We start from the raw sequence: 27213 nt of genomic DNA, 5'->3' as shown, positions 1-27213 counted from the left end.
AGTTCTAAGCACTTTTGGTATAAACACGTCTACAGGAAAATTGTTCCAAGTTAAATTTACTATCTAAATATCACATTTTAAAGTCAAAAATATTTTTTTTTACAAAAATATATTCAAGAGAAAAGCAAGAAAAAAACACGAAAGAAAGCAATTTTGTCTTTTGTCCCATAACTTTTTTCCACAGGGATATAGGTATAGGCATTGCTTCAGCGAAAAATAACTTCCATTTTTCCTATTTAAAATGAAGTTTGGTAAAAGTCTTTAGGATTTATAGTTTCCGAAATAGGATTTTTCAAAGTTACACACTCACAGCATTTTTGGGTAATTTTCCCCATTATTTCGCAAACATTGTTCTGTAACTTTATTCTACGCATCTCTAGGTATATGCAATGGTACATTTAGTAGAAAGAGAAGTCAATTACGTTTAAAACGGTTTATTGTATAAGACTATACGGCTCTTTTTAAGCAAGTTCTGCTTTTTCAAATTTTATACTTTTAATTATTTTTGATATTTTTAATGATTTTATTTTTTAAATTTCTCATTATGACTTTTTGTCTTGTACATTTAGGTAGATATATACATTGTGGAATAAAAAAAGCTTATTTTCTTTACTTTAAAATGGTGTATTGTAAAAAATTCTAGGACTATTTTTAAACAAGATATCCGTAGGATATCCAAGGGTATCCGTAATTTGAGAAAAATTTTAAATTTTTTTTTATTTTCTTCAATTAGAAGAATATAATTGCATATTTTGACATAATTTTTAATTCCAAATAATAATTCCTTTTCTTAATAACACTTTTCGATATTGTGAAATATAAAGGTACTTTACTTTTGAGCGAAATTCAAATTTTTTAACATACCTCGCACACTATTGATAAAACTTTATATCTGATGATTGCATCTTAGGTTTTAGTTAGACTATGAAGAGCATTTTATAAAGAATAATTTTTTCCATAAAGTTAATAATAAAAAAGTTTTTCATATGATTCCAACTTAGTAGGACCTATTGCATGTGTATATGTCAAATTTTGAAAAAGCATATCTAGTTTAAAAATCCATTTTAAAGTAAAGAAAATATGCTTTCTTTTTTATTGTATAATGTATATACCTAAATATACAATAAAAAAAGTTATAATGAGAAATTTAAAAATAATCATAAAATATATTTTTAAAACTTTGAACAACCATATCTTGCTTAAAAGTAGTCATACAGCCTTCTACAATAGACAATTTTAAAGGTTATTGACTTTTCTTCCTATTAAATGTAACATTGCATATACCTAAAGCTACTTAGAAAAAAGTTACAGAATAATGTTTGAAAAGTAACAAGCAAAATGGGCCAAAACCGCTGTGAGTGGCAAAATTTGAAAAATTATATTTTGGAAACTTTAAATCATAGAGACTTCTACCAAACGTCATTTTAAAGAGGAAGGATGGAAGTTTTTTTCTGTGAAACAATGTGGATATATATCCACACCTATACCATATACCCGTGGAAAAATGTTATGGGACAAAAGACAAAATTGTTATCTTTCGTGTTTTTTTCTTGCTTTTCTTTTGAATATATTTTTGTAAAAAAAAATATTTTTGACTTTAAAATATAATTTTTTGATAATAAATTTAACCTGGAAAAATTATCCTGTCGACGTGTTTGCACCAAAAGTGCATATAACTCATCCTAATTCGCCCTGTGCCTATGGACTAATTCACCCCTTTCTCTAAAACGCATCCCTTTAAATGGAAACACTCCACGGGTTTTTCATATTTAGAGGTACATTGACTACCTATATGAAATAATAAAACCCCGTTAACGTTGTAGTTCCTTTCTAAAATACATAATCAATAGCCTAGTTAGAAATGCGTCTAGCGATATTCACGATGGAAACTATTATAACATTTGTTGAGCTGTTGAGTGTTGATTTTCTTTGTTATTCGTTTCTTGATCCTTCGGTAATCTTCATGGGTAAGACGGTCCTGTTTTATACGTTTTACCAATGTACGTATACTTTCAGCATAAAACACTATAAAAGACTTGTCACGCCTCTTGACTTGGTAATTAATAGGATCGACGTCGTCATATCGTTTGCTGGCAACACTGTCATGTCGAAAAGTAAGGCCGAAACTCAAAAACAATTGAATCCATATTCATGCATGATGCATTTCCTCCGATGGTCAGACGCATCTCAAGGTTATTTTTAACTGCAGAAGGTTTAGTCACTTTATAGAGAAAAGCCTTGATAGTAAGTATTTTTTAAATTCTAGGTACCAATTCCATTGGTAGGATTAATCAATCCATCGAGAAATCGTTGTTTAATAATATTGGTTTTACTGTTTTATTGTATGTTCCATAAATCTGAAAAGTATATTGATGCCAGTGTAAATAAAAACTACTCTCTACACCAGTGGTTCTCAATCTTTTTGAGTCATGTACCACAAAATACTTTTTAATATTTTTGGTACCACCTAACTGAAATAACTACCTATCTAGATAGGTAATCTAATTAACTGTAATACTTGTGATTTTGACAGTTTTGCGTTTTGTGTACCACCGCAAATAATGATATGTACCACCAGTGGTACATGTACCACAGATTGAGAACCGCTGCTCTACACTACACAATGGGACAAACATAAAGAGTTTCCTAAATGAGAGAATATAGCCATAGGGTGCTTGATACAAATATGAGAGCTCTAACCTGTGATTTAGAAATATCTCAAAATACTAACGCTTCAAAAAGCTACCCAAAGGTACAAAAAATTATTTATGAAACAGTTCGTGAAGTATGCTTTTTGCGAACGCACGCGATGTTTAGAGCACGAGCGACAGCGGAGCGAGTGCTATACATCGCGTAAGTTCGTAAAAAGTACTTCACTTGAAAAAAGAACTCATGTTATTTTTTTTTAATTCGCTTGAATTCGTAAGAAATAACCATAATTCCATATAAGTTTGGTTGTGTATATGTGTGTCAATTTTATGGCGTAGTACTATTCTATAAATAACTAGATTCCTTTTCCTAGACGAAGAGAAGGTAAATGCGTGGCCTAAGTGTCCTCTATTTGCTTTCTCCTATTTTCGTCGTCTCTACGTGATTATATATTGTAAAATCCGGAGATATGGGATGCAGCCAGAAAGCAGTTTATTAACGAAAAGTCTTGGATTTAAAATATTGTTTATTATATTTTTATTTCAATTATTCTAATTGTTTAAAAAGTAGTAAACTTTGTATCTAGGGCTTTTCGTTTTCCTCGTAATACAAGAGATGTCGCTGATTTGCGTCTCAAAAGGTGGGTTCATTGCATCGCGATGTTTTGCCTTAAAAGAGGCAGAATGTTTATATTCCCTTCAGAGTTGTGACTGCATAATCTTCACTGGTGATGCATAAGGATGCTGAAATAGTTGCTATATGGAGATGGTAGTCCAACTCTGAATCGAATATAAACAAAACCTGCCTTGAACCCTTTTTAATCTTTAACTAGATATAATTCCCAATACATTTTTTTTGTTACTTCTTATGGTACCATCTTCTATTGAAGGTTGGCAACAATCTCATCGAAATAACATCTATCTCGCGCAGCTCGAATCCCTGGAATGGAATGAAGAAAAAAAGGGAATATTTTCTTCTTTCCTTAGTTACACCAGAAGGCTAGAAGTAATTAGTAAGTTAAAATTCAGGTACAATGTAGAATAGAAACGTATAGAGAAACCATCCCTTCTCTGAAGGAAACCTGAAGATGACAACTTATCAGCGTAGTCAGCGCAATTATCAACCCGTACACGTCCACCGCTGGACATAGGTCTCCCTCAGCTCTTTCCATATGTCTCTGTTTTGTGAGGTTTGCATCCAGTTACCACTAACTGGAGTTATCACGCTAACTGGAGTCAGCGTGATACTCATGTATATTTTCATTACTGTCGATTGCCAGAGCAAATAACATGGGTTACCTACCTCTGGACTAAGCATCTATGCGCAATAATGTTGAATTATGTACCAAGTGGCATTTTCCTAATGGAAGTACGTGGTTTTCATAATTTATGTTTCCATCGATTATATCTCAATTATCTCGGATAATAAATCTGGCTTCCAACACATCCAACATAGATTTTGTGTCAGCTATTCGCGCTGCGTTTTTCCGTCTCCTCCGCCCCTCATCAACATACGTACGCCAGCTATTATGTTAATTATTTGTTGTCCCAGTCGATCCGAGAGATCCGAGTGAGCTTTGAAACGTAAACGAGCATGTAAGCGAGCAACGCGCGCTGATTGCGTGGGACACTCACTTACATTCGATCCTCTTCGTCGTTCATTTTTTTTTCTGTGCGTCTTTTAGGATCGTACTGGGACATTTTTGACTCCCTTAGATGGTATTGCGAAGATTTTGTTTTCACAAGTAGATACAATATACAAGTATTCAAAGTTTCGATCCGAAGATCAGTAGGCAGTCAAATAAATATTTTGTTGTTTGTATTTTCTTATTGTTTATATAGTCAGAAATAAAAATGTAGTTAGTATTATAACTAAGAAATTACAGTTTCCAAACCAAAAATGTTTTTGAACATTCCTATATTTATGTAGGTATACCAGAGGAGTGGCTAAAGGTCCGCTGCATAAAAAGCGTGATGAACTTGTTGACTGCAAGAACTATAGAATGCAATGTTTTCCAAAATACATGTTGGTTACTAAAAACCGTCAAAATGTTAAACAGAGAATCCAAATTTTCAACTAACATTGAGCATATCAAAGAATTCACATATTTTGGATCGCTAGCGACACAAGACGTTCAGTAATGCTTAATATTTGCAAGACCTTAATAAGACCGGTTTTGGTATATGGGACTGAAACATGGGATTTTATCTCACAACGACGAGAGACTACTTCAGTATGTTTCAGAAGAAAATACTTCGAAAGGTTTTTGGGGCCGTAAATGAAAATGGTATATGGCATCGAAATCGAAGATATAACTTTGGTCAGTTATAAACAGATCCAGATGTTGTGACATATATTAAGGTGCAGAGACTAAGATGGGCTGGACACATTGCTAGGATGTCAGATAATGAGTACACGAAGAGATTGCCATTCTCAAACCCAGAGGGCAGAAGCAGTAGAGGACGACTACGTAGAAGATGGATTGATGACATGGAAGAAGACTCTAAAGAAGATGAAGGGAATTTGCTAGGGATCGACGGGAGTGATGACTTCTCTGCGAACAGACCAAGATTCATCAAAGATTTGCAAGCCAATTATGATGATATTTATTTTCTTTTACAATACACTATCTATGCTATTAACTTATCATCAAGCTATTCAAAGCCACGTTAAGATCAAGCTAACAAAAAAACAAAAATATCTTCTGTTTTGTCTGGAATGTTCGTATATTGGATAATCAAGAAGAGCATTTTTCTGAAAATATTTTCTTGCGGCATGTTTCACGATGAATATTTGATACTTTTTGGGGATAATCCACAAATATTGCAACTACCTTAGAAAACCATTTCCAGACTGAGTGTCGAAACGTCAAAACAATTAAATACAATCGTAATTTATCCCACAAAATATAAAATTAATAGTCAGCAACAAGGATCAGATCAATAAACTCGTTGAAGTTACCATGACACATCGAAAGATTATCCTTTCTCATTAAATATTGATGGATTATTATAGTACATATCCATTCTTTAATGTTTTTAACCTTCTTGAAGTCGGACTATAGGCCGCAAAAAAAACATGAACTAAAGAAGACAAAATAAACAACGAAACTAAGCAACTAAAGAAGGAACGGAGACAACTACTAGCGGAAAACACACGCTATACTGAAGAATGCGTAGAACTAAATAAACCAATTAAAATAGAACTAAAATGTGACATAAAAATGAAACGGGAACTTAATATGGCAAGTATTAGAAAACAAGAGAGGCTTAAAATGTTAAGACCAACACTGGGTATTCATAAAATTATAAAAATTAAAGATTCAATAATAAGAAAGAGAATGACAAATATAAAAGAACGATAGGCAGATTTCTACAAAACCTTTTACCTTTTACAGCTCTCAAAGCCAGCCTAATGAACCAACAAAAAAGAACGTCAAAAAAAACTGTGAGATTTCGAAACTAGATTAAAAGAGTTAAAAAATAATAAAGCTCTTTATTACTTATAAGTATGGAATTGCTTTATTTAAATATTTTTACTTATGTACCTATTTTTGTTTCAGGTAAGTGTTTCAACTCTGTTTACATGATTTAAGTTGTCTATTGGTAAGTTCTATGATGTATTTTATTATTATATTATATTTCTTCCTGTTTCGCCTGCTATTGTGACCACAACGACAAGCATGATCAACAACGATGCAACAGAGGTCTATATGTCCAAAAAAAAATTAATTATAATGTCGAAGGACAAGTAGAACCAAGAGATCTTATTAAAAACGTGACTGTTTCATTGGCAAGCTCTTAACGAAACTTAACGTTAGTCTGTACAGGATAGACTAAGTAAGATGCTTGGGTTACTACCTAAATGTATTCCATTCGTTATTCTGAAAAAAAAGGTAATTGCAGAACATCTCAGAAATCACACATAAAATACACATACATGAATATCTACATCATGCTCAATCGGCTCATTACCGGACAGAAGCACCACAACTGACTTGCGACTATGGCGCTTCCCAATCCCGCTCAAGGATACATGGCACAGGGGGAAAAGTCTTGCTTAAGTGATGGCTCTGAGAGCCAGCGAACTCTGGAGGACCAACATTTTTGTCACAACAGGAAGGGCAATGGAAAGGAAAAATGTTAGATGTACTACTGTTAGATAGAAAGAGGAGCGATGGGGTAAGATAAAACACAAACGTGGAGGATATCATAACAAAAATTGTCAAATTCAAATGGAGCTTCGCAGGCCACACTGCTAGACAAAAATACTGGCAGATGGCTACTGCGAAGCAGAAGTTCGGAGATGCATTGGTACGGCAAAAGTGCGATGAGTCGCTGAACTAAAGTTTGGAAAGACAGATCTCTCTCTCTCAAAAAATCAAGATGAGATTGTCGAATGCACTTTTATTCTCAACATTTAGATACGGGACAGAAACTTGGACTCTCCGGGCACAAGAACACCGAAATGGAAAAACGTTCTTTATGCGTTAACCAAACTAGTGATGCTATTTATTAGCATTCATTTCAATTCAATAATAGTTAAGTAATACAAATACGCAACACTTCAATTCACAAAATTTGGTGAGTAATAATATCAACAGTTTTTTGTTATTATCTAACAAATTTCATTTTGGCGTTTGCAACGTTTTTCCGGGCAGGTCTTCAATTGATGCCTTTGAGATGTGATATTGGAGAACGTTTCCATTCTAAACCAACTTGCCTTTAAAAAAGACTGTGTACAACATATCTGCAACGAATTATAAAGTTCTCTTTCTGGAAACGTTCCAGGGAGAAGAGAAAAATAACGGTCACCAACCAGAGGTTCGACCAAATTGCTTCGGCGAAACTCTTAGAGCAGCTGAAGATAGAGATCAATGTAGAAAGTGGGTAAGGAATATTGGAGAAAATTACTTAGGAATAGGAGAACGGCAAGAGAGGGAGAGAGAGAGAAACATTCCCTGTTTCCCTATGCTGTTATTGGCACATAATGGGATACCTATTTTATGTGACATAGCAAATTACCGACTACAAAAGACTAAAAAGGTACTAGGGATGATACAAAACGTATAACAAAAAATCTATATCAACGAACAATAAAATCCGTCACTACAACACTGTTATCAAATCTCAACAAAAATACGAAGACAGAAAAAAAGAAGAAAGAAAGATAATCATAAAAATTGGTGTTAGACAAACAGAAGATGGATATAGACTACAATCGAACAAAACACTCAACCAAAACCAGTAGCGGATCCAAGAGGAGTGACGCGGGGTCATACCCCCTCCCCAGACGAAAATAAATATCAAGTCCATAATGCTAAAAAAAATACAAACCGAGAGTCTTCAAACAAAAAAAAATTTAGGCCCATCCAAAAAATAATTGAAATCCCACTTATCCTGGGGGTGGTAAGAGTAAGACTAAGTGACCTTGCATTAGAGAAAAGTAATTAAATCACCCTCAAGATCCATGCCCCCGCCCCAAAATTCCGGATGCGCCACTGACCAAAGCCCTGGATAATTGAAATTTGAAAAGACATCAAAAGCGCTAGTATAACAGAAACTGGCATCACAGACAATAACACCTTCAGATAAAAAGTGGACATAACTCCAGACCAAACTAAGCCGTAGCAATACACACCAAAATTTCATTCTGATCAACTTTTCATTTTCATTCAAATAAAAAGAATACTAAAAAATATCCACGTTGCTTGTCGCCTTGTTTCACTTTATCCAAAGCTTTTCTTAGATCCACGGGAAAAAGATATGCAGATTTGTGATTTTTCAAATATTTGCCTTGTTCTAAATAGTGCATTCATAGTGGATAGATAGGTATTTCCCATCGGATGCCTTGTTCTACGCAGATTTACAGTATGTATTAACTTTTGTTTTATCGATAAGTAACTTTATAAGCAGATTTAGTGAAGTGCTAAAAGAAAGTTGAAAGAAAATTCAGCCAAGAGGGAAGAAAATTCGGGTGGTTAAAGACTGTACATCCATTCATTTTTACTAACAGCACAAAGACAGCACGCAGTTTGCCAAAATTATCGCCAGCCATCCCATAGATGGGAAGACTATAGAAACCAGCATCAAACAGTATATTATTTTATAATGTAGAAAAATTAATATACACACACCCAAACTTATATAGAATCATCTGATATTTCTTATTATTTCGTGCGAATTTAAAAAAACGAACACACGAAGACAAACATGATTTATTTTAAAACAATTTAAAAATAACAAATACGTAACAATTAAATGAAACAATAAAGTATTTAACAAACAAATTTAATACTATTTGTTTTAAAGTCAATAGAATAAAAAATTTCAGTCTAAAACTAATGTTTAAATTGTTTTTATTTTTTTTTGGTAGTCAGTGTTATCACCTCTAGTCCTATGCAAGCTTCGGTTTGCGTGGGCACGCTCCTAATCAAATTTCAACATTTTGTTGTGGTAGGTTGCTCCATTCTTCAAAAGCAGCTTATACTAGCCGTGCAGTGTTTTGTGAATTATCCCGGCGGGCTCTAATTTTTCTTTTAAGCATATTCCACAAATACTCTATAGGGTTAAGCTCGGGTGAGCAAGCAATCCACTCCAAACAAGGGATACCTTCTGCTTCAATGATGTCTCTAGTCACTCTAGTGGTATGTGGAGGTCCATTATCATGCATGAAAATTAAATTTACTCCTGTTGCATCTCTCCAGAGCCTAACTACAGGTTATCAACATACTTGTGAATAGTTAAAGTTGATTGGATGAAAATTAAAGGAGTTTTTCTACGGATCACAATTCCTCTCCAGAACATTATACTTCCCCTTGTATATTTGTGAACAGATCTAACAGTTTTCGTTCTTGCTTGTCTTCTTCGATCTCATAAGTACACGATTTCGTGGGTCATCAGATTTTACACCAATTTGACTTTTTCTGAAAATAGCACATTTTGTCAATTCCCAATGTTCCAGTTTTGGTGGTGAATACACCAATTTAGGCGACCAATCTTGTGCTGCCTGGATAACACGGGAACTCTTAACTGTCTCCTGCTGTATACTTCTTGGCACGAACTCTTCTTCTTATCGTTTCAACTGAAAAAGTTACACCTGTAGCTTCCAAAAGCTGCCTTTTGAGCTGCAGGTGAGAAATGGTTTGGTGTTTTCCAGCTGATTGGACAATTAAACGACCGTGGCAAGCCGTTATTACTCTTTGGCGACTTTCTCTTGCTTTATTTTTAAGCTTTCTTAGTTCCTGTTACCTACCATAGGTTTTGGACAGAACGCCCTGTGTTACGCATAGCTCTACAGCTATGTCCCTCTGAGAACATTACTTTCTCTACAAGACCAATATGTTTCCCCGTTGTAAGTTCTATAAGCCCGCATGAGGCATATTTTCGTTTTTGAACGCAAAAGTTAGTTTATTTATTTTGGTTAATTTTGCAACTCGAGCAAATAACCTATTAGGTCTGGATCCCGCATATGAAAAAAAAGTTGATTAATAGCAAGCTGAAAATTTGTTAATAGCTTAAGGGTGTCTAGTCGGATAAACTTTGATATATGGGAACACTGGAACAGGGGCAGTTTTAATTTGTGGAACAGGTTGAAAATTTGGAACGGTCAGACCACGAAAACGGCACATTTATTTTGTCCGACAGAATAGACTTAAACTTTCCGAACAGAGATTAAACTCTCATGCAAAAATCAGACTGCTATTTATCACCAAATGGGCGTTTTAATGAGTGGAACATATAGAATATGTCAAATGACAGGTGATAAATAGCAGTCTGATTTTTGCATGAGATTCTAATCTCTGTTCGGAGAGTTTAAGTCTATTCTGTCGGACAAAATAAATGTGCCGTTTTCGTGGTCTGACCGTTCCAAATTTTTAACCTGTTCCACAATTAAAACTGCCCCTGTTCCAGTGTTACCATATATCAAAGTTTATCCGAATAGACACCCTTAGGGCCTGTTGTTCGAACGATAATCAAAAATGTTCATTATCAAATATTTAATTACTGTCACAACTGTCAATGTCAACTTTGATTGGGTTGCTGAAAACATAATTATTGATTACAGTTATGAAATTAGTTAATCAATTATGTTAATTGATTAACTAATCTCATAATTATAATCAATTATGTTTTCAGCAACCCAACCAAAATTGACATTGACAGTTGTGACAGTAATTAAATATTTGATAGTGATCATTGTAGATTAGCGTTCGAACAACCGGCCCTTAAGCTATTACCAAATTTTCAGCTTGCTATTAATCAACTTTTTTTTCATACGCGGGATCCAGACCTATATACCGTACCGCGCTGTACTATCTGATTGTCTTATCGATTTGTTTATTTTCAATAAAAACCTTCATTATTCGCAACAATAACCAGTTTTTTCAAAACAAATAAATATTGCTTTGAAATACATGGTGATTCCATATAAGTTTGGGTGTGTGTATTCGTGGAGTTTGTGCATACATATATGACTCTCATTTTTCATGATATTTGTCTTGAAAAAGAGAATATTTGAAAATAGTTCATACTAGTAGAATAAACCACAATAAAATAAAGAAAACAATAATTATAATTCTCATTTATTTCCAACGAGATGCTTAATACGTTTTTTTCTATTTAAAAACAGTAAACTTAACAATTTTATGTAGTAACAAAAACATTTAGCAACGAAAAATCGTTATCAGTACCACTTTATAGCTGTAGAGCTTCAGCGCCCTATTGCCAAGTCATTGAACTTTTCAGGAAATCTGATTAAATTATCCAAGGCCAGTCCCTGCTCCATCTTTCGCGTCTCGCCTCTCGGAGCGCCTGCGATGTCGAGAGAGTTAAAATCGGGCCACTTGTGTGTGTTGCTGTGTTGTGAAGGACTGTTTCAAAGACCGATTTAAGCAGGCACATAGCGAGTAGAGCGTTGAACTTGCCCGCGCGCTGTGTACGACTACGGTATTAAAAGAGGCGGGCGGGCGGATAACTATTACGACATACGACAACACAAAACAGCCGGTCGGTCTGCTGCGTTGCCATATCGGCAGGGATTTCCTCGGTCTGTGATTATGACTCACGTCTGTCGTGCGCGTTCGCTAAACGTTTTCTGTTTGATTCAAGGATAATATTTGCCTTACTTATATTTAGGATTACAAAAATTAGCAGCGGACTATTTTAAAATGTGAAAGTTGGGTAAGGTTTTTTTATAATGACATTTTTTGACGATTATTTTACGGACTTACACATTAAAAATTATTTTTTGATTTTACATAAATATATTCCGATAGAATGGGTACCCTCTTTTGCGTGTTGTTTTGTATGTTGCACCGTGTTTAAAAAATTGTTTATTACATATATTATAAAAGAATGGACGTATTATAATTTCTATGGTAAAGGCGTATTTTCTGTTTTGCCTTTTGCTCTACAAGTAGTTTGTTTATTATGTTATTATAGTATGTTTGTCTGTTTGCGTTTGTTTTTATAAAAAAAAGTCACAATTTAGTAATGTTGTTATCATATTTATACGCGTTAGAGCAGTGGTTCTCAACCTTTTTGAGTGGTGTACCACAAAATACTTATAATTTTTTTCTGGTACCACCTAACTAAAATCTCTATCTAGCTAGGTAATCTTACTATAATATTAATAGTGCTGGTTTTGGCTAATTTTTGCGTTTTGCGTAGGTACCACCGCAAATATACTAAAGTGACATTAGAAGTACCCAGAAGGAATCATTTCTTGAACTTAATTTTTTGGCAGTACAATGACTATATTTAAAGCATGCTATGATAACAATATCAATGTTTTATCTTTTATAGTTTTTGTAAAAATAAAGTTTTATCTTTAAATTTTTTTTGTAAAAAGACCAATTTATGAAGACCGGTTGGTACAGAAATTTTTAGTTATTATTCCCCAGTCTAATTGTATTCAGTGCAAGAATATGCCTCGAGTTCGAAGACACCAAAATTACCACCATTTTAGCGATTTTGGCAGGGGTAGAATTATTGCCTATAGAGATATGGGTTTGTCGTATCGCGAAATTGGCCGTAGTGTTACATGTACTTCAGTGACAGCTATACGAATGTGTCGTGTGTGGACAAACGAAGGTAGAGGAACACGAAGAAGAACAACTGGTCAACAGAGGCGTACCACAGGGCGTCAAGATAGGTGATTTAGACTCCTGGCTCTGCGAGACCGTTTTGCTTCTTCTTCTTAAAGTTCCCTCTCCTATCGGAGGTTGGATATCATAATGGCTATGGTCACTTTGTTGGCTGCTGCTCTGAATAGTTGTAATGAACTACAGTTAAACCATTCTCTAAGGTTCCTCAGCCAGGAGATGCGTCTTCTTCCTATGCATCTTCTTCCTTGGATCCTTCCTTGCATAATAATTCTCAGCAACTCATATTTTTCTCCTCTGGTAATGTGACCCAAATATTCCAATTTTCTAGTTTTTATACTTTTCATAATTTCTAACTCCTTATTTAAACGTCGTAGCACTTCAACATTGGTAATCCTTTAAACCCACTGAATTTTCAATATTCTTCTGTAACACCACATTTCGAACGCTTCTATTCTTCTTATGTGTTGTCTCTTCAATGTCCAAGCTTCCATTCCGTATAGCAATATAGAAAATATGTAGCATCTTAGAGCCCTCAATCTGAGAGGCAACTGAAGGTCTTTGTTTGTAAGCAGTGTCTTCATTTTTATAAATGCTTGCCTTGCAGTTTCAATTCGGACTTTAATTTCTTTGCTTTGGTCATTTTTGTCATTAACCCAGGTTCCCAGATATTTGTATGTCTTAACTTTTTCTATTTGGATTTGCTCTATCATTAACCTTTCATTTCCATGTTCTGTTTTTGAGACAATCATACATTTAGTTTTTAGTCCGTATCGAATGCAATAATCGTTAATTCTATTTAGCAATTCTTGTAGTGATTCCAGGGTGTCTGCCATTATAACGGTGTCATCAGCGAATCTTATGTTATTTACTATTCTTCCGTTTATAGAGATTCCATCACTTAGCTCCGCTATCGCTTCCTGAAATATGGCTTCACTGTACAGGTTAAACAGTAGCGGCGACAGAACACAACCCTGTCTTACTCCTCTCTTTATATCAATATTCTCGGACTCCTGTTCTTCTATCTTTATATTGGCCTTTTGATTCCAATACAGATTGATGATAATTCGTAAATCTCGTCTGTCTATATCTCTGTTTTTCAATAATTCTATTAGTTTTTCATGTCGGACCCTGTCGAACGCTTTTTCGAAGTCGATGAAACAGGAATAAATATCCAGGTTCATATCTAAGCATCTTTGAGAGAGGACATTAAACGCAAACAATGTCTGTCTTGTTCCAAGTCCTTTGCGGAACCCAAATTGGGTATCATCCATATCATATTCTAGCTTTCTGTATAATCTTCCATGAATCACCTTTAGAAATATTTTGAGGGTATGGCTTATTAGTGATATTGTCCTATCTATAGTCCGAACAATCTTTGGCGTATATTGTTTTTGGTATTGTTACAAAGGTGGACACCAACCATTTCTGAGGGATTTTTCCGGTTTTATATACTTCATTAAACAGATCCAGTAGTACCGGTAGAGTTTCATCGTCTAGACATTTCAGTAATTCCGCAGGTATTTCGTCTGGACCTACAGTTTTTCCGTTTTTTGCGTTTCGTATTGCTTGTTCGATTTCCTCCATTATGATCTCTTGTCCCGTTTCGCTGTCGATTTCTTCCGGTTCTTGTCTATTATCCTCAAACAGATCTGTTATGTATGTCTTCCACTTTTTTAATTTTTGCTTTTTTAATTTTTTCCACCGTTTTGCTGCTACACGTCAAATCGCGGACCAATGGTTTAGAGTAGAAGGTAGACTTGTTTACTATACGTACCCTATACCGTAGCATTCGAGCCTTTGAACTGGTTTCATTCCGCCCATGACGAGTGCTTCCTTTGACTGCGGAACACTGTCATCGACGTTTGAATTGTTGCAGAGAACGGCAGCATTGGATGGCATAATGGAGCATTTAGATGAATCGCGATTTCGTTTAGGTAAGCATGATGCTCGTAAGATGATAAGGCGCCGCCGTGGAGAGCGACGAGATATCGGATTGCTGTAGAGAAGCATCTACACAGGGCAGTTAAAGTAATGGTTTGGGGGGTTATTGCTTATGGTAGCAGATCACCACTTTTGTTTATTCGATGCAGTATAACAGATGCGCGTTATGTCGATGACATCTTACAAACCACTTTACTGCCTTATCTAGATAGCCGTCGAAACTCCCTTTTTCAGGAAGACAACGCGCATCCGCATATTTCTCGTCGAACTATGGACTTTCTACAAGAAGCTGGCGTTATTTTTTTGCCGTGGCTACCCCGTTCACTGGGTTTAAATCCTATCGAACATGGTGTGGGATATGATGGAGAGTATACTGTCCACTTTGCACCATCCTCCACAGACGCTGGCACAGTTAATCCATGAAATTCAAGTTGCTTGGAACGAGGTGCCACAAGCAGACATCGATCATCTCATTTTGTCAATGCCTAGACGTGTACCGGAGTGTATTCAGCTAGGGGGTCGCCAAACACATTATTAATTTTTTTTTGATTACGTGTCAATAAAAAGTCTTGCCAATGTTATCGTTTCATTCTTGATGAAAATGCATCATGTTGCCAAAAAAATAAGTTCCAGAAATGATTCATTCTGGGTGTAACACTTCTAATGTCACTGAGTATAATAATATGTACCACCAGTGGTACATGTACACATATTGAGCACCGCTGCGTTAGAGGTTTCAGATGAGATCATAGAATTCTGGTACGATGTGAGCTTCGGAAACTTAATAATTTCTTCCACCATTTCGTTTTCCTAGCTTTCTCCTAGTATATTTACATTTTACTACAGACTATTACCCTTTACTTAACGTGTTTACGTGTGTTATTTCCATATATAATCTTCATGTTTCCATACATCTAATCTTCCATGTAGTATGAGGCTAATACATTTTTTTTATAAAGGTACATAGTAAGTGTTAAGCAATTATATTATCAATTTACGTACTATATCTACTGTAAATATTTTAACCTCATACTGACGTGTATGTTTCAGAACGTAAATTCTGAGATGCGGTATGTCATACCGTTGGCTATTCTCCTGTGCTTTCTGTATGAATTTGTCTTATGCCACTGTATTTGTCTTTTGCATCAACTACGGAATGATCCTTCACACTGCTATAGAATAAAATACTGCTCCAAATAAAATAAAATTTATTATTGGTAATATCTACAAAAATAGTAAAATAGTGCTTTTCACTTGAAGGTAGAAGAACTGGATGAACTTGCTGCCATACTAATAGCGAAAGAATACAGAATATACTGCTTTTAATTATAGAAACGTAAACATTGACATGCGGTACGTGATACCGCAAAAAAAACTTTACGTCAACGTAGCTCAAAGAGTAATCCATACCAAAACTGCAGCAGTTGGAAGCAGGTACAATTTTGAACGTACACAGATGGTGTTCTGATAATCTTTTATAAAACAAGTTTTACAATAAAATATATTTTTGGCGCGGTATGGCATACCGCACGTCAGTGGTAAGGGTGAAAATGGAAGTCTGTCAATAAATAGTAATCTCCTGATATGCACATGCACATAATGTAGCCCCCGAATAATGTCCTTGTCTAGTGTCTGTTCTTGTATAACATTTATGTTAATGTTTTCGACATTTCTGGATGTGCTGGATAGAATAGTTTTGCTCTGAGAGCGAATGTACTTGGCAGTATTTAATAAATAACTAACTGTGCTCGATGTCTGCATTTAATTTGTAAAAAATAGTAATGTGCCAAGGTATGTCAAAAATGCCGTTAATAATAATAAATTATGAATTCGTTCAATCTATGGTAAAACAAAACTCTTAAATACAAAAATGATACATTCATCCCACGTAATACTAAGTTAGTTTAGTTGTATAAAAAGGAAAGAATCCCTCTCATTGGTTGTATACCATAATAAAAATTACTAAGGAAGTAAAAATCTTCCTTTGTAGATGGTATATAATTTATTTAAAATTTTTCTAAAAAAGATCCAAGTTGGACTTAAAGTGGGTACATCACTGGTACGATACAAACAAACGTTTTCGGACTAATCAGTCCATCATCAGGTTAAAGTTCCAGATCCAAAGTAGTTGAAACTAGCTACTGTGGTAGGTCGAATGACCTTACCAGTATAAAAAATTAGCCATTTCGGCTACATCGAGAGTGACAATAAGTCGATGTTACAAGAATAAAGTGTAATTAAACCATAATGGAGTCTTCATCTTGGCTTCAAACTAAATGGTCATGTTGAAGACAGTAGGAAACGGACTGATTTGACGGACTTGAATCAGTCGGTTTCCTACTGTCTTCAACATGGCCATTTAGTTTGAAGGCAAGATGAAGTCTCCATTATGGTTTAATTACACTTTATTCTTGTAACATCGACTTATTGTCACTCTCGATGTAGCCGAAATGGCTAATTTTTATACTGGTAAGGACATTCGACCTACCACAGTAGCTAGTTTCAACTACTTTGGATCTGGAACTTTAACCTGATGATGGACTGATTAGTCCGAAAAAGTTTGTTTGTATCGTACCAGTGATGTACCCACTTTAAGTCGAACTTGGATCTTTTTTAGAAAAATTTTAAATAAATTATATACCATCTACAAAGGAAGATTTTTACTTCTTTAGTAATTAGTTTAGTTGGTTGAATTGCTATCAAAGAAAGCAGGGATGTATTATGTGTATTTGATAATTGAATCTACTTCTTCATGTGCCTCATCCTTTAAGGAAATTGACAATCATCATGGCCCGTTATACTCTGCCTGCAGCGGTTCTGAAGAGTTCTAATGTTGTTTTTCCACTCCACTGCTTTAAATTCTTCAACCAGGACGTGCATCGTTTCACCAGTCCTCTTTTTCCTTCCATTTTCCATTGTGTAACTAATCGCATCAACTTATGTTTTTCATTTCTTAGTACGTGACCAAAGTTGCTCATTTTTCTTTCCTTCATAGTGTTGATTTCTTCCTCCAGCCTTAAGAAGACGGTAGTTAGAGAATAGGTAACCATAAGTAAAAACAGGAACGAATGGAGAAAAGTTGTAAGTTGTAAACCATATGTAAAACCAAAATATTAATGCGGACTGATTCCCCGCGATAAATGCATCGGAAGAGCGGGGTCATCCATAAACTACGTCGTTGAGAAGAGGGTGGGGGGGGGCTTGCTTATTACGACGGAGTACGACAGGGGGGAGGGGGTATGAGTGCCCATTCGACGTCGTTTAATATATTGGTATATTTAAATTTGTCGCTATTGTGTCTATAAAAATAATTTTTTACTAGCTTCTACCAGCATTAAAGTATCAGATATTCATATAAAAACGTATAGTTTTTGATATGAAATTGAAAATAAAACAAGACATTTATGAACCTTTGTTAAAATTAAAAAGATTAATACTTTTATCGCATACTTTTCATTTCGTTTTTATCAGTCACGGCGTTAAAATAATATTAGGTAGCACTTTTGTACAGGACAACAAACAATAACACATTGTTCTTTGGGTTTAAACAATCGCTTCTATATACAGAACAACGTCTGGAAGCAAAAAAATATTAAATTGTTAGTTCATTTATGTGCTGCATACTGTGTGTGAAACAACAGTTCTGAAAGAACGAATAGAAATAAAATATTGTTTTTTATTTAATTAGTAAGTCGTATTTATACTTTAGAAGAAATGGCATCGAAATCAAAACAAAATAAATATAAAGATTTATATGATGCAGTTAAGAAAGCATACCCCGCAAAAAGTTGGTCCAATACTATTTAAATGCATTCATTTTTTCGAATACTAAGAAAACTAATAAAGATCTTTGAAAAATTTAAATGCAGATTGAAAGACTGCATTATTGCCGAGGGCCAAAAGTTCCTGAAAACATCTATAATGTTTATTTTAATAAGTGTTACAGGGCTGAAAAAAAAAAAGAGAAAATTTTGTCTGATTTTTCATTTCAAATATTTCATTCAAAAGAAACCTTTTGTTTATTCAAAATAAATATTTATTAAAAAATATTTGAAAAATAAATTTTTCAAATATATTTATTAGTTTTCTCAGGATTCGAAAAAAATAAATGCATTTAAATAGCATTGGACCAAGATTTTACGCCTACCCCCTCATATTTGATTAAAAAAAACATAAATAATATTGATTTTTCTTAAATCAATGAAAGGGGGGTCGTCTCTAAACGACGAATTACGACGGAGGGGGGTATTAAAAAGTTCAAATTTTTTACGACGTAGTTTATGGATGCTCCCAGCCCAAAAAGAGAGGCAATCACTAGGCGCTAGGAGTGCTGATGCCATGATGATAGTGTTGAATATTTATTTTTCATTTTATTTAATATTTCTGTATTTGTTACGTGTTGTGTCCATGATATTTTCCACATTCCTCGATAACACCACATCTCAAAGCTGGCAAGTCTTTTTTCAGTTGCATCCGTAATTGTCCATGCTTTAGCTCCATATAAAAGGACAGAGAATACGTAGCATTTCAATATTCCAGTTCTAATTTCTATTCCCAGATAATTTAATATAATATGGTAAATTTTTGGTAAAATGGGCTCTCCAGTCTCCATACTTATTTATTGTGTTAATCTGGGCAATTAGATACATTTATTTCGTAAAATCGTTATAATAGTTGTTTTAAAACTATTTGTTCTGTATAAATGCATTAAAATCCTTAAAAGACTTGCATAATGTATCAAACTAACGCCCAGTATTGATGTATGTGAAGCTGTGTGTGTGTTTATGTTTTATTGGCACTGGTTTAAGCAACCAACTGGCCAGTCAATGTGTTTTGAATTCTCTCTTTTACAAAATATATGCTTAGTATCTAAATTTAAAACTATTAGTACTACTGTTTTTTTTTACTCTGTTTTTTTTATTATTTTTTTTATTATATTTTTTAACATATTTTTTATTACATTTTTTATTTTTTTTTTTTTATTTTTTTTTTATTTTTTTTTTTAGTTTTTTTTTTAGTTTTTTTTTTTTTTTTTTTTTGTATATTTTTTTATCGCGCTAAGACCTAAACCCGATTCAACCTCGCGGAGGTTTAGATCTTAGTAACTTTTTATTTTATTTAATTATTTTTTTTTTTTTTTATTTTTTTTTCTTTTTTTCTCAGAGCTTTAATTTTAAACAATTAACATGGTTGTACAAAATTTTATAAACATCTAGATTGTTTGATTGTAAAAGGTATATAAGATTAAAAGGAAATTGTACATTAATTTGAACTAGATTGGCAAAAAAGTTTGATATTTCAATAAAATGTAAAGGACATTCTAATAGCATATGTTGTAGATCAGCTAGCTCACCACATAAACATTCATCATTATCTACAAGTCCTATTTCTCTTTTGTAGACTGGAGTCAGACAGTGATTACTTCTTATTCGACAAATAGTTTTGATAAAGCCTTTGTTGGAAACTTGATTAAACCATGTCTTGATGGGAAGTGTAGGCTGGATTTTTTTGTAATAATTTCCTTTGTCTGAATTATTGTATTGTTCCTGCCATTTCGTCCGTTTGATAGATCTCATAATAGAAATTATGTCTCCCATAGGAAGTTGATAAGTATGCAGAGTGGATTCCTTCGTTGTTGCTTTTTTAGCCAGATCATCTACTATTTCGTTGTTTTTTATACCAATGTGTGCTTTTATCCAACACAATATTATATTTTTGCCCGATTTCAAAGCTTCACTGTTCATTGCTATGATGTCACTGATGATATAATTTTCTGCAAAATTATGTACATTGTATTTCAATGTCTTTACAATGCTTTGGCAGTCTGTAAATATAACATAATTGAGTTCTTTTTGATTAATACATATTTTGTATGCTTCTTTGATTGCAATGAGTTCAGCTGTGAAAATTGTCATTTTATCAGGTAATCTGTTGTTTATTTTTATACTTTTTTGTGGGTAATATATAGCATATCCAACTTTTCCTTCCATTTTTGAACCATCCGTATATAATTTCTGATAACTCCCCCAGTTTTTTTGTACACACTGAAGGTGGTCTATTTTAGTAAGGAAGTCTGTCGCACGAATATTACTTAAATGACAGTTAACTGGAGATAAATAATCTTCATAATTTAGCTTTCGAGACGAGCTTTGTTCAATTTGGTGTATGTCGCCAATGGAATTAGAAACGTTGAGGAAGCTTTCCACAACTAAAAGCAGTTTCTTTTTTTCCCAGTAATAATGAGTTAGGTATGAGGTGGTTAAATGAACAATTTTATTTAATAGCAGTTTATCGTTAACCGCTGTTTTAACTATAAATTTCCCACTTAGGTATTCCCTGCGTAATGAAAGTGGAGGTTCATTAAGCTCACATTCCATGACCAATATAGGTGTGCTACGAAGATAACCAGTGCATAACCTAAGTGCCTTATTTTTGATCCTCTCGATTTTTTGGAGTACAGAGTTTGATGCTGAGCCATAAAAAATAGATCCATAGTCTAAGATTGATCTTATCAAATTTCTGTATAGTAATATTGATATGTTTGGATCAGCTCCCCAGTTACTGACACTTACAGTCTTCATGATATTCATTGCATTTTCCATTCTTCGTAATATGTAATTTGTGTGTTCTTTCCAATTTAATTTGGAGTCTAAAAATACGCCAAGAAATTTTATTGAAGTTTTATAAGGAATACTAGTATTATCAAATTGTAGATGGCTTTGAGGAACATATCGTTTTTTAGTGAAGGTAACAATGGTTGATTTACTCTCTGATATTGTTAAGTTATTATCGGTAGCCCATTTTTTTATAATATTCAATGTCGATTTAAGGTAGTTATTACATCTATCTATTGACTTATTTTCTGCATATATCGCAACATCATCAGCGTACTGTAGGATTTTTATGTGTTGAGGAAGTTTAGTTTCTAAGTCAGCAGTATACAGTATATATAATATAGGACTTAGGATGCTACCCTGAGGTAGTCCCAAAGATGTGTATCGGGAGTTAGATTGATCTCCATTTAATCTAACGTGAACTGCTCGATTAATGTATAAGTTAATGATGTTCCATGTTACTATCTCGGGTATTCCTATTTCCAACATTTTCGCGTATAGTATGTGAAGATTAACGTTGTCGTAAGCCCCTTTTATATCTAAGAACAAAGCACTAACTGCTTTCTTATAAGTAAAGGAACTATAAATGTCTATTAAAAAGTGGCAGAGGCTATCTTGTGTGGATTTACCTTTTCTAAAACCAAACTGACTTCTTGGTAATAGGTCGTTCTTTTCTAGCCAAAATTCCAGACGGTTTTTAATAAGTCTCTCATATGTTTTTAGTATACAGGAAGCCAGACCGATTGGACGGTAAGAATCCCAATTCTTTGATGATTTTCCTGGTTTTAAAACCGGGATAATAGTGTAAACGTGCCAATCGTCAGGAATCTTTATGCGGCGCATCCAAATTTCATTATATATATTTAGTAGTGCAGCCTTACCAATTCTTGAAAGATTTGATAGCATCGAGTAATGGATATTATCGGCACCTGGTGCTGAATTTGAGTTTTTCTTCAACGCAAAGTTTAGTTCAGTGGCAGAAAATGGTTTGACTAGGAAACGGATTGGTTCTGGATAGTCGTACAGAGCATTTAGTTGTAAATCAGGAATTACTAATTCTGCAGACGGCGGTGTGATATTTTGATGGAACTCTTCTATCCACGAAGCTTCCGACAGAATAACAGGGACTTTGTTCTTTGTTTTTCTATTTTTTATTCGGTTAACTTTTGACCATACATCTTTAATAGGGACTGACCTATTTAGGGATCCGACATAATCTCTCCAGCTATTTCTTTTAGTTTGTTTAGTGATCTTCTTGACATGTGCATCATCTTTTTTATACTTAAGTAGGTTTTCATGGTTTGGATTTTCTTTGAATATACAAAAACTTTCCTGTCTTCTTCTGACTGCTTCTTCACATTCTAAATCCCACCAGTATTTTCCTCTGGAAGTCGGTTTTTTTATTTTAAATTTGGGGATGCAGTAGGATGCAGTTGTATTTATATTGTGCAAAATTTGTTCATAAGAATTTATATCTTTAAATTGAGAGAATACATCTTCCGAATACTGTTCATATAATTTCCAGTCGACATTCTTTAAATTCCACTTTTGTGAATATGGATTATATGTATGAGTTGGTTGATCCTCTAACTCTACTCTTATAGGTGTATGGTCTGAACCAAATAGGTCTTGAAGTGTTTTCCAAGTGATCAGGTGGTTTAAGTCAGGAGTACAAATGGTCAGGTCTATTGCCGATTTCGAGAAGTTCCTAAAGAAAGTAGGAGAGCCATCATTTTTGAATATTAAATTATTATCGTCTATACAGTCCATCAAGATTTTACCTTTCATATCTGTTTGGTTGTCTAGGCCCCAGGCAATGTGGTGAGCATTAAGGTCACCTCCTATTATAAATGGTCTTTCTATAGATGTTATGAAATTGTTCCATTGTTGTAACAATAACTTGGTTCCTGGGGGAACATACATAGATATAAATGTGACAGTATATGACTTAAACTTTATTTTTATTGCTACTTTATTGACGTTTATTAAATCTACTTTCATGGTGACTTCCTCGTAATATAGGTTTGAATTTATTAAAATTGCTGAGCCACCGCCAACAGTTACTGAAAAGCGGTCGTCTCTGACAATATTGTACCCGTGAAAGTTATAATACTTTTCTGGTTTAAATCTAGTTTCTGATAATAATGCGATATCAACTTTCTGGTCTTCTAATAGGTGGATAAGGTTTTCTCTATTAGAGTTAGCCGATCTACAATTCCATTGACAAATTACCAATCTATTCATTATTATATAAGAGAGAACTTAAAACTGATTGAATTGAATTTACTAGAACTGATTTTTCTGGAATTTCAAAATTTTTGTGATTTATATTAGAGATAATACTTGTAACTATATTTGATATTAATTCTGTTAATTCTTTTGATGGTTCATGTATTTTAGATCCTTGTTCTGGATTAAATGTAGATTGATACGAAGAAGAGGTGATAATACCACCAGGTCTGTTGGACATGGGGTTTAACTTTATTATTTTTTGATGTTCCATTGTTACTTGGTCTGGTGAGGAAGAGATAGGTCGTTTGTATTTTGGTGGTTTTATTATTGTATATCTATTTGAAACTGAAGGTAGAGCGAACTGATTGGAAGATGTTTGAGACGTGGACAATTGAGTAAAGGAATATGAAGAGGATGGTGCATTCATATTTGGAGTTTGATGAGAATTTATTGAGGAATTATTGGCTGCTATAGATGCATAAGTTATCTTAGGAAAGAGTTTAATTGTTTCCTTAAAAGATAAGCTGTTTTCAGACATATAATGTTTTATTTTCTTTTGGCGATCAAATTCTGGGCATATCTCCCATTCATTAGTGAAGTGTTCACCTTCACAGGATAGACATTTTTTGTTAAACGATGATAAAGAACAAGAATCGGAAAGGTGAGATTCATGACACTTAAAACAGCGAGGATTACTTTTACATTGCTTACTCATGTGCCCATACCTATAGCAGTGGTAACAGATAATTACCTTTTGCTGGTATTTTTCAACAGTGTGTAAGACATGATTAATTACTACATACTTTGGTATATTCTGGCATTTAAAAGACACAATAACTGATTTTGTTGGATTAAATATTACTTTGTCATCTGCTACTATTTTTCTTGTTATTCGTTTCACATACTCAACCGAGAATTTGCAATGGTGATCAAATTCCTTTATTCTATTTTTAAGATATTCTTCCGATATATCTGAATCTATATCCCTTACTACACCTAGTTTAAACAATTGAAATTTTGGAATGTATGCGGTCAGATTTTTTTGAATAAGGAATTTGGAAGTAACTAAAGCATTTGCGCTACTATAATTTTTAAATGAGACCCTAACTCGGTTGCGTCCGATTGAGTCAATTTTTTTTATATAATTGTCAATTTCTGGATGTAACGTAAATAGGATCTCGCCTATTTTAACAGCGTTTAATTTTCCTGTAAAATTTAAACTGGAGTTTTCAATGAAAATGTAAAAAGGTCCTAAATCAATTTTTTCGTATAAATAAACAGGCCTGGTTTTTTCTGGTTGATCTGAGTTTACTAAAGTATTTTGTTTTTCATTAATATTGTTAAGATTAATACTACTACTTATCTTATTTTGAGGCTGGTTGGGTAGAAATCCATTTAAATCTTGTAAATCACAGCTACTATCCATCGAATTCTCAATATCAGGCGGTTCGCCTCCACTAGATGACTCCATAGAGGAGTTTTCAAGTAACGTTTAACTTATGAACACTTTCAAAATGTAAACTAAATAAGGAAAAGTTTAACAAAACTAAACAAACTAAATTAGAACGGTATAAATCAAATAATCCGCCAAAAATTAATATTTTTCGGAGAGATTTCCAAATTTAAATTAACTTTGACAATTATTTTGACGTATGAGATGTATGTGAAGCTCATAATTATAAAAATAAAAATCTAAACGAAAACTCAATGTTTGGTGCTTGCGCGAAATGTTTATAGTAAGTCCTACTTAATTTTATTACCTGCACGTCATCGTTGCTGTTGCACGTTGTCGAGCGATATGGCAACGTCGCGGGGTAACCCCGAGACAAGTGGAAGCGATATCTTGCCGACTTGCGGATTCGCCTGCTGAGCTTGATCGTTTACAATCGTTTCACATTCACTCTCTCTCTTACGGGTTCGTTTGTCTTCTGTTTTTGCTCGGCTGGCGCGTCCTAGAAGGCCTTGGGAGCGAATTTCTGCCGGTTCGTTCGATTCGGATGACGACGTTTTGCGATCTCTTGTTTTACTTTACGTTGTATCCGCAGCGCGCTTTTGTAGTGACCCATTTTCTGCCATTTTTTTTTCGTGAATCGATTTTTTAATTTTCGACATAAAAAACAGTGATAGGAAAATATTTCTTTTTAAAATTAGATTTTTATGGGGACGTTCTCTACTTTTTTTTTATAAATGTCTAACCTATTTATGAAACATGAGTCCAGAATTTTAACGCATACTTTTATGATTGTTACCATTTTTTATAATATTATTATTCTCTCTACATTCTCGAATTATTAAAAATTGTTTTTAACTCAATTTTTAACCTTAACATAATTTCTAGAGAAGATAGATGTGTTTTAAACATGAGAATCAGAATAAGTACATATAGTCCAGGGTAATAAGGTTTTTTCCATGACACTTGAACAGCCAGGGTACTGAAGCGTTTTTTCGATAGGTAATACCTATAAGAGCAAATTGTAACTATTTCCTGCGTAGGATCTGGCGGCCATTTTTATTTATAAACAACTAAGTGTCAAAAAATGGCATTTTTCACTTTTTTTTTCAAATCAATGGAAAACAGGGAAACTTATGGTTTTTTTAGAACAAATATCTTCGAGATTATGGAAAAAGCTTTAAAATGACGTATTACAAAGCTTGATATACTCATTTATTGTTAATATAATTGCGAAAAAAGGTCGGAATTGCAAAAAAAAATATTTTCGCAATAACTGTTGTAAGAATTAGTGTACAGCTTTGAAATTTTTGTCAAATAAGGGTTCTTTGGTGCTTAATATGTGATAAAAATTTCAAAGCGATTCATTAAATTGTTTAAATTTTATTCAAATTGTTTATCCCAGAGATCATTTTTTTTGCAATAACATAAGTCAGAAGAAAATGACATTAGAATCATTCCACAGGTGTCAAATGAAAGAGCATGAGCTATATTTTCAACTTGGTTTAAAAAAAGTGAATAAAAAATGCATTTATTAGTACCTAATAAATAATTATGCAAAAGTATCGTAAATCTTTCCTTATAAACTTTTTATTTTGTTATATAAGAAATTATACATATTTATTACAATTTTTTATCAATTATGATATAGATAACATTACTTGGTAGTTGGGCACTTAAGGGGGGGGGGGGGGGGTATGGTTTGAAATCAACATATCAAGCACATTTTTGTGATTTTTTTTTCGAAGCTATGGTAGAATTATTTTATTTTTACAATTCAAAGAATATTTAACCCGGCACCTGCCACGTGGGGTGCTACCAGCACCCCATAACACATTTTTATCAAATATTTGGTACTTCAAGTTTGGTAACCGAGCTGTGCGTCATAGTAGCTTTCTATAATATTATATAGCATATATGTGTTAGTGTTTGAAGTGGTAATTTGGTGTCATTCTTAACGTATAGCTCTAAAGTCGAATTGGGGAGTCATCATCTGGCACTTTAAGTTTTAAATTTTTTTGTATTTTTGATAAACAGGTCAAATTTACATTTTTTATTGAAATACCTGATTTAAATTATTAATATAGACTCTATACTCACTAAATCTTAATTTTTTTAGATATTTTACTTGACTTCATTTATTATGGCTTGGTACTTGCTAATTTGCTTATAACACCTTTTTCATTTTATTTTTTAACTTTTATAACATATTAGTGGCT

At 33.7% G+C, this 27213-nt stretch overlaps 1 protein-coding gene across 12 annotated transcripts in view; it reads left to right on the top strand.

Annotated features, from left to right (window-relative positions):
* LOC114326009 (serine/threonine-protein kinase tousled-like 2) overlaps positions 1–27213 on the top strand; it is an 804614-nt gene that overhangs the window by 469518 nt on the left and 307883 nt on the right. For 2 of the 12 annotated variants that reach the window (XM_050655820.1, XM_050655819.1), the window contains exon 1: positions 11323–11831. The exons of the other annotated variants lie outside the window; for them this stretch is intronic. The gene's annotated coding sequence lies outside the window, so the exon portion shown is untranslated. Of the gene's footprint in view, positions 1–11322; positions 11832–27213 lie in introns of those variants that run through there. 12 annotated transcript variants of the gene reach the window in all.

Source organism: Diabrotica virgifera, chromosome 7, assembly GCF_917563875.1.
Source record: "Diabrotica virgifera virgifera chromosome 7, PGI_DIABVI_V3a".
NCBI classification, from domain to species: domain Eukaryota; kingdom Metazoa; phylum Arthropoda; class Insecta; order Coleoptera; family Chrysomelidae; genus Diabrotica; species Diabrotica virgifera.
Note: the sequence above shows the minus strand (reverse complement) of the source record. Positions and strands in the feature narration are given on the sequence as shown.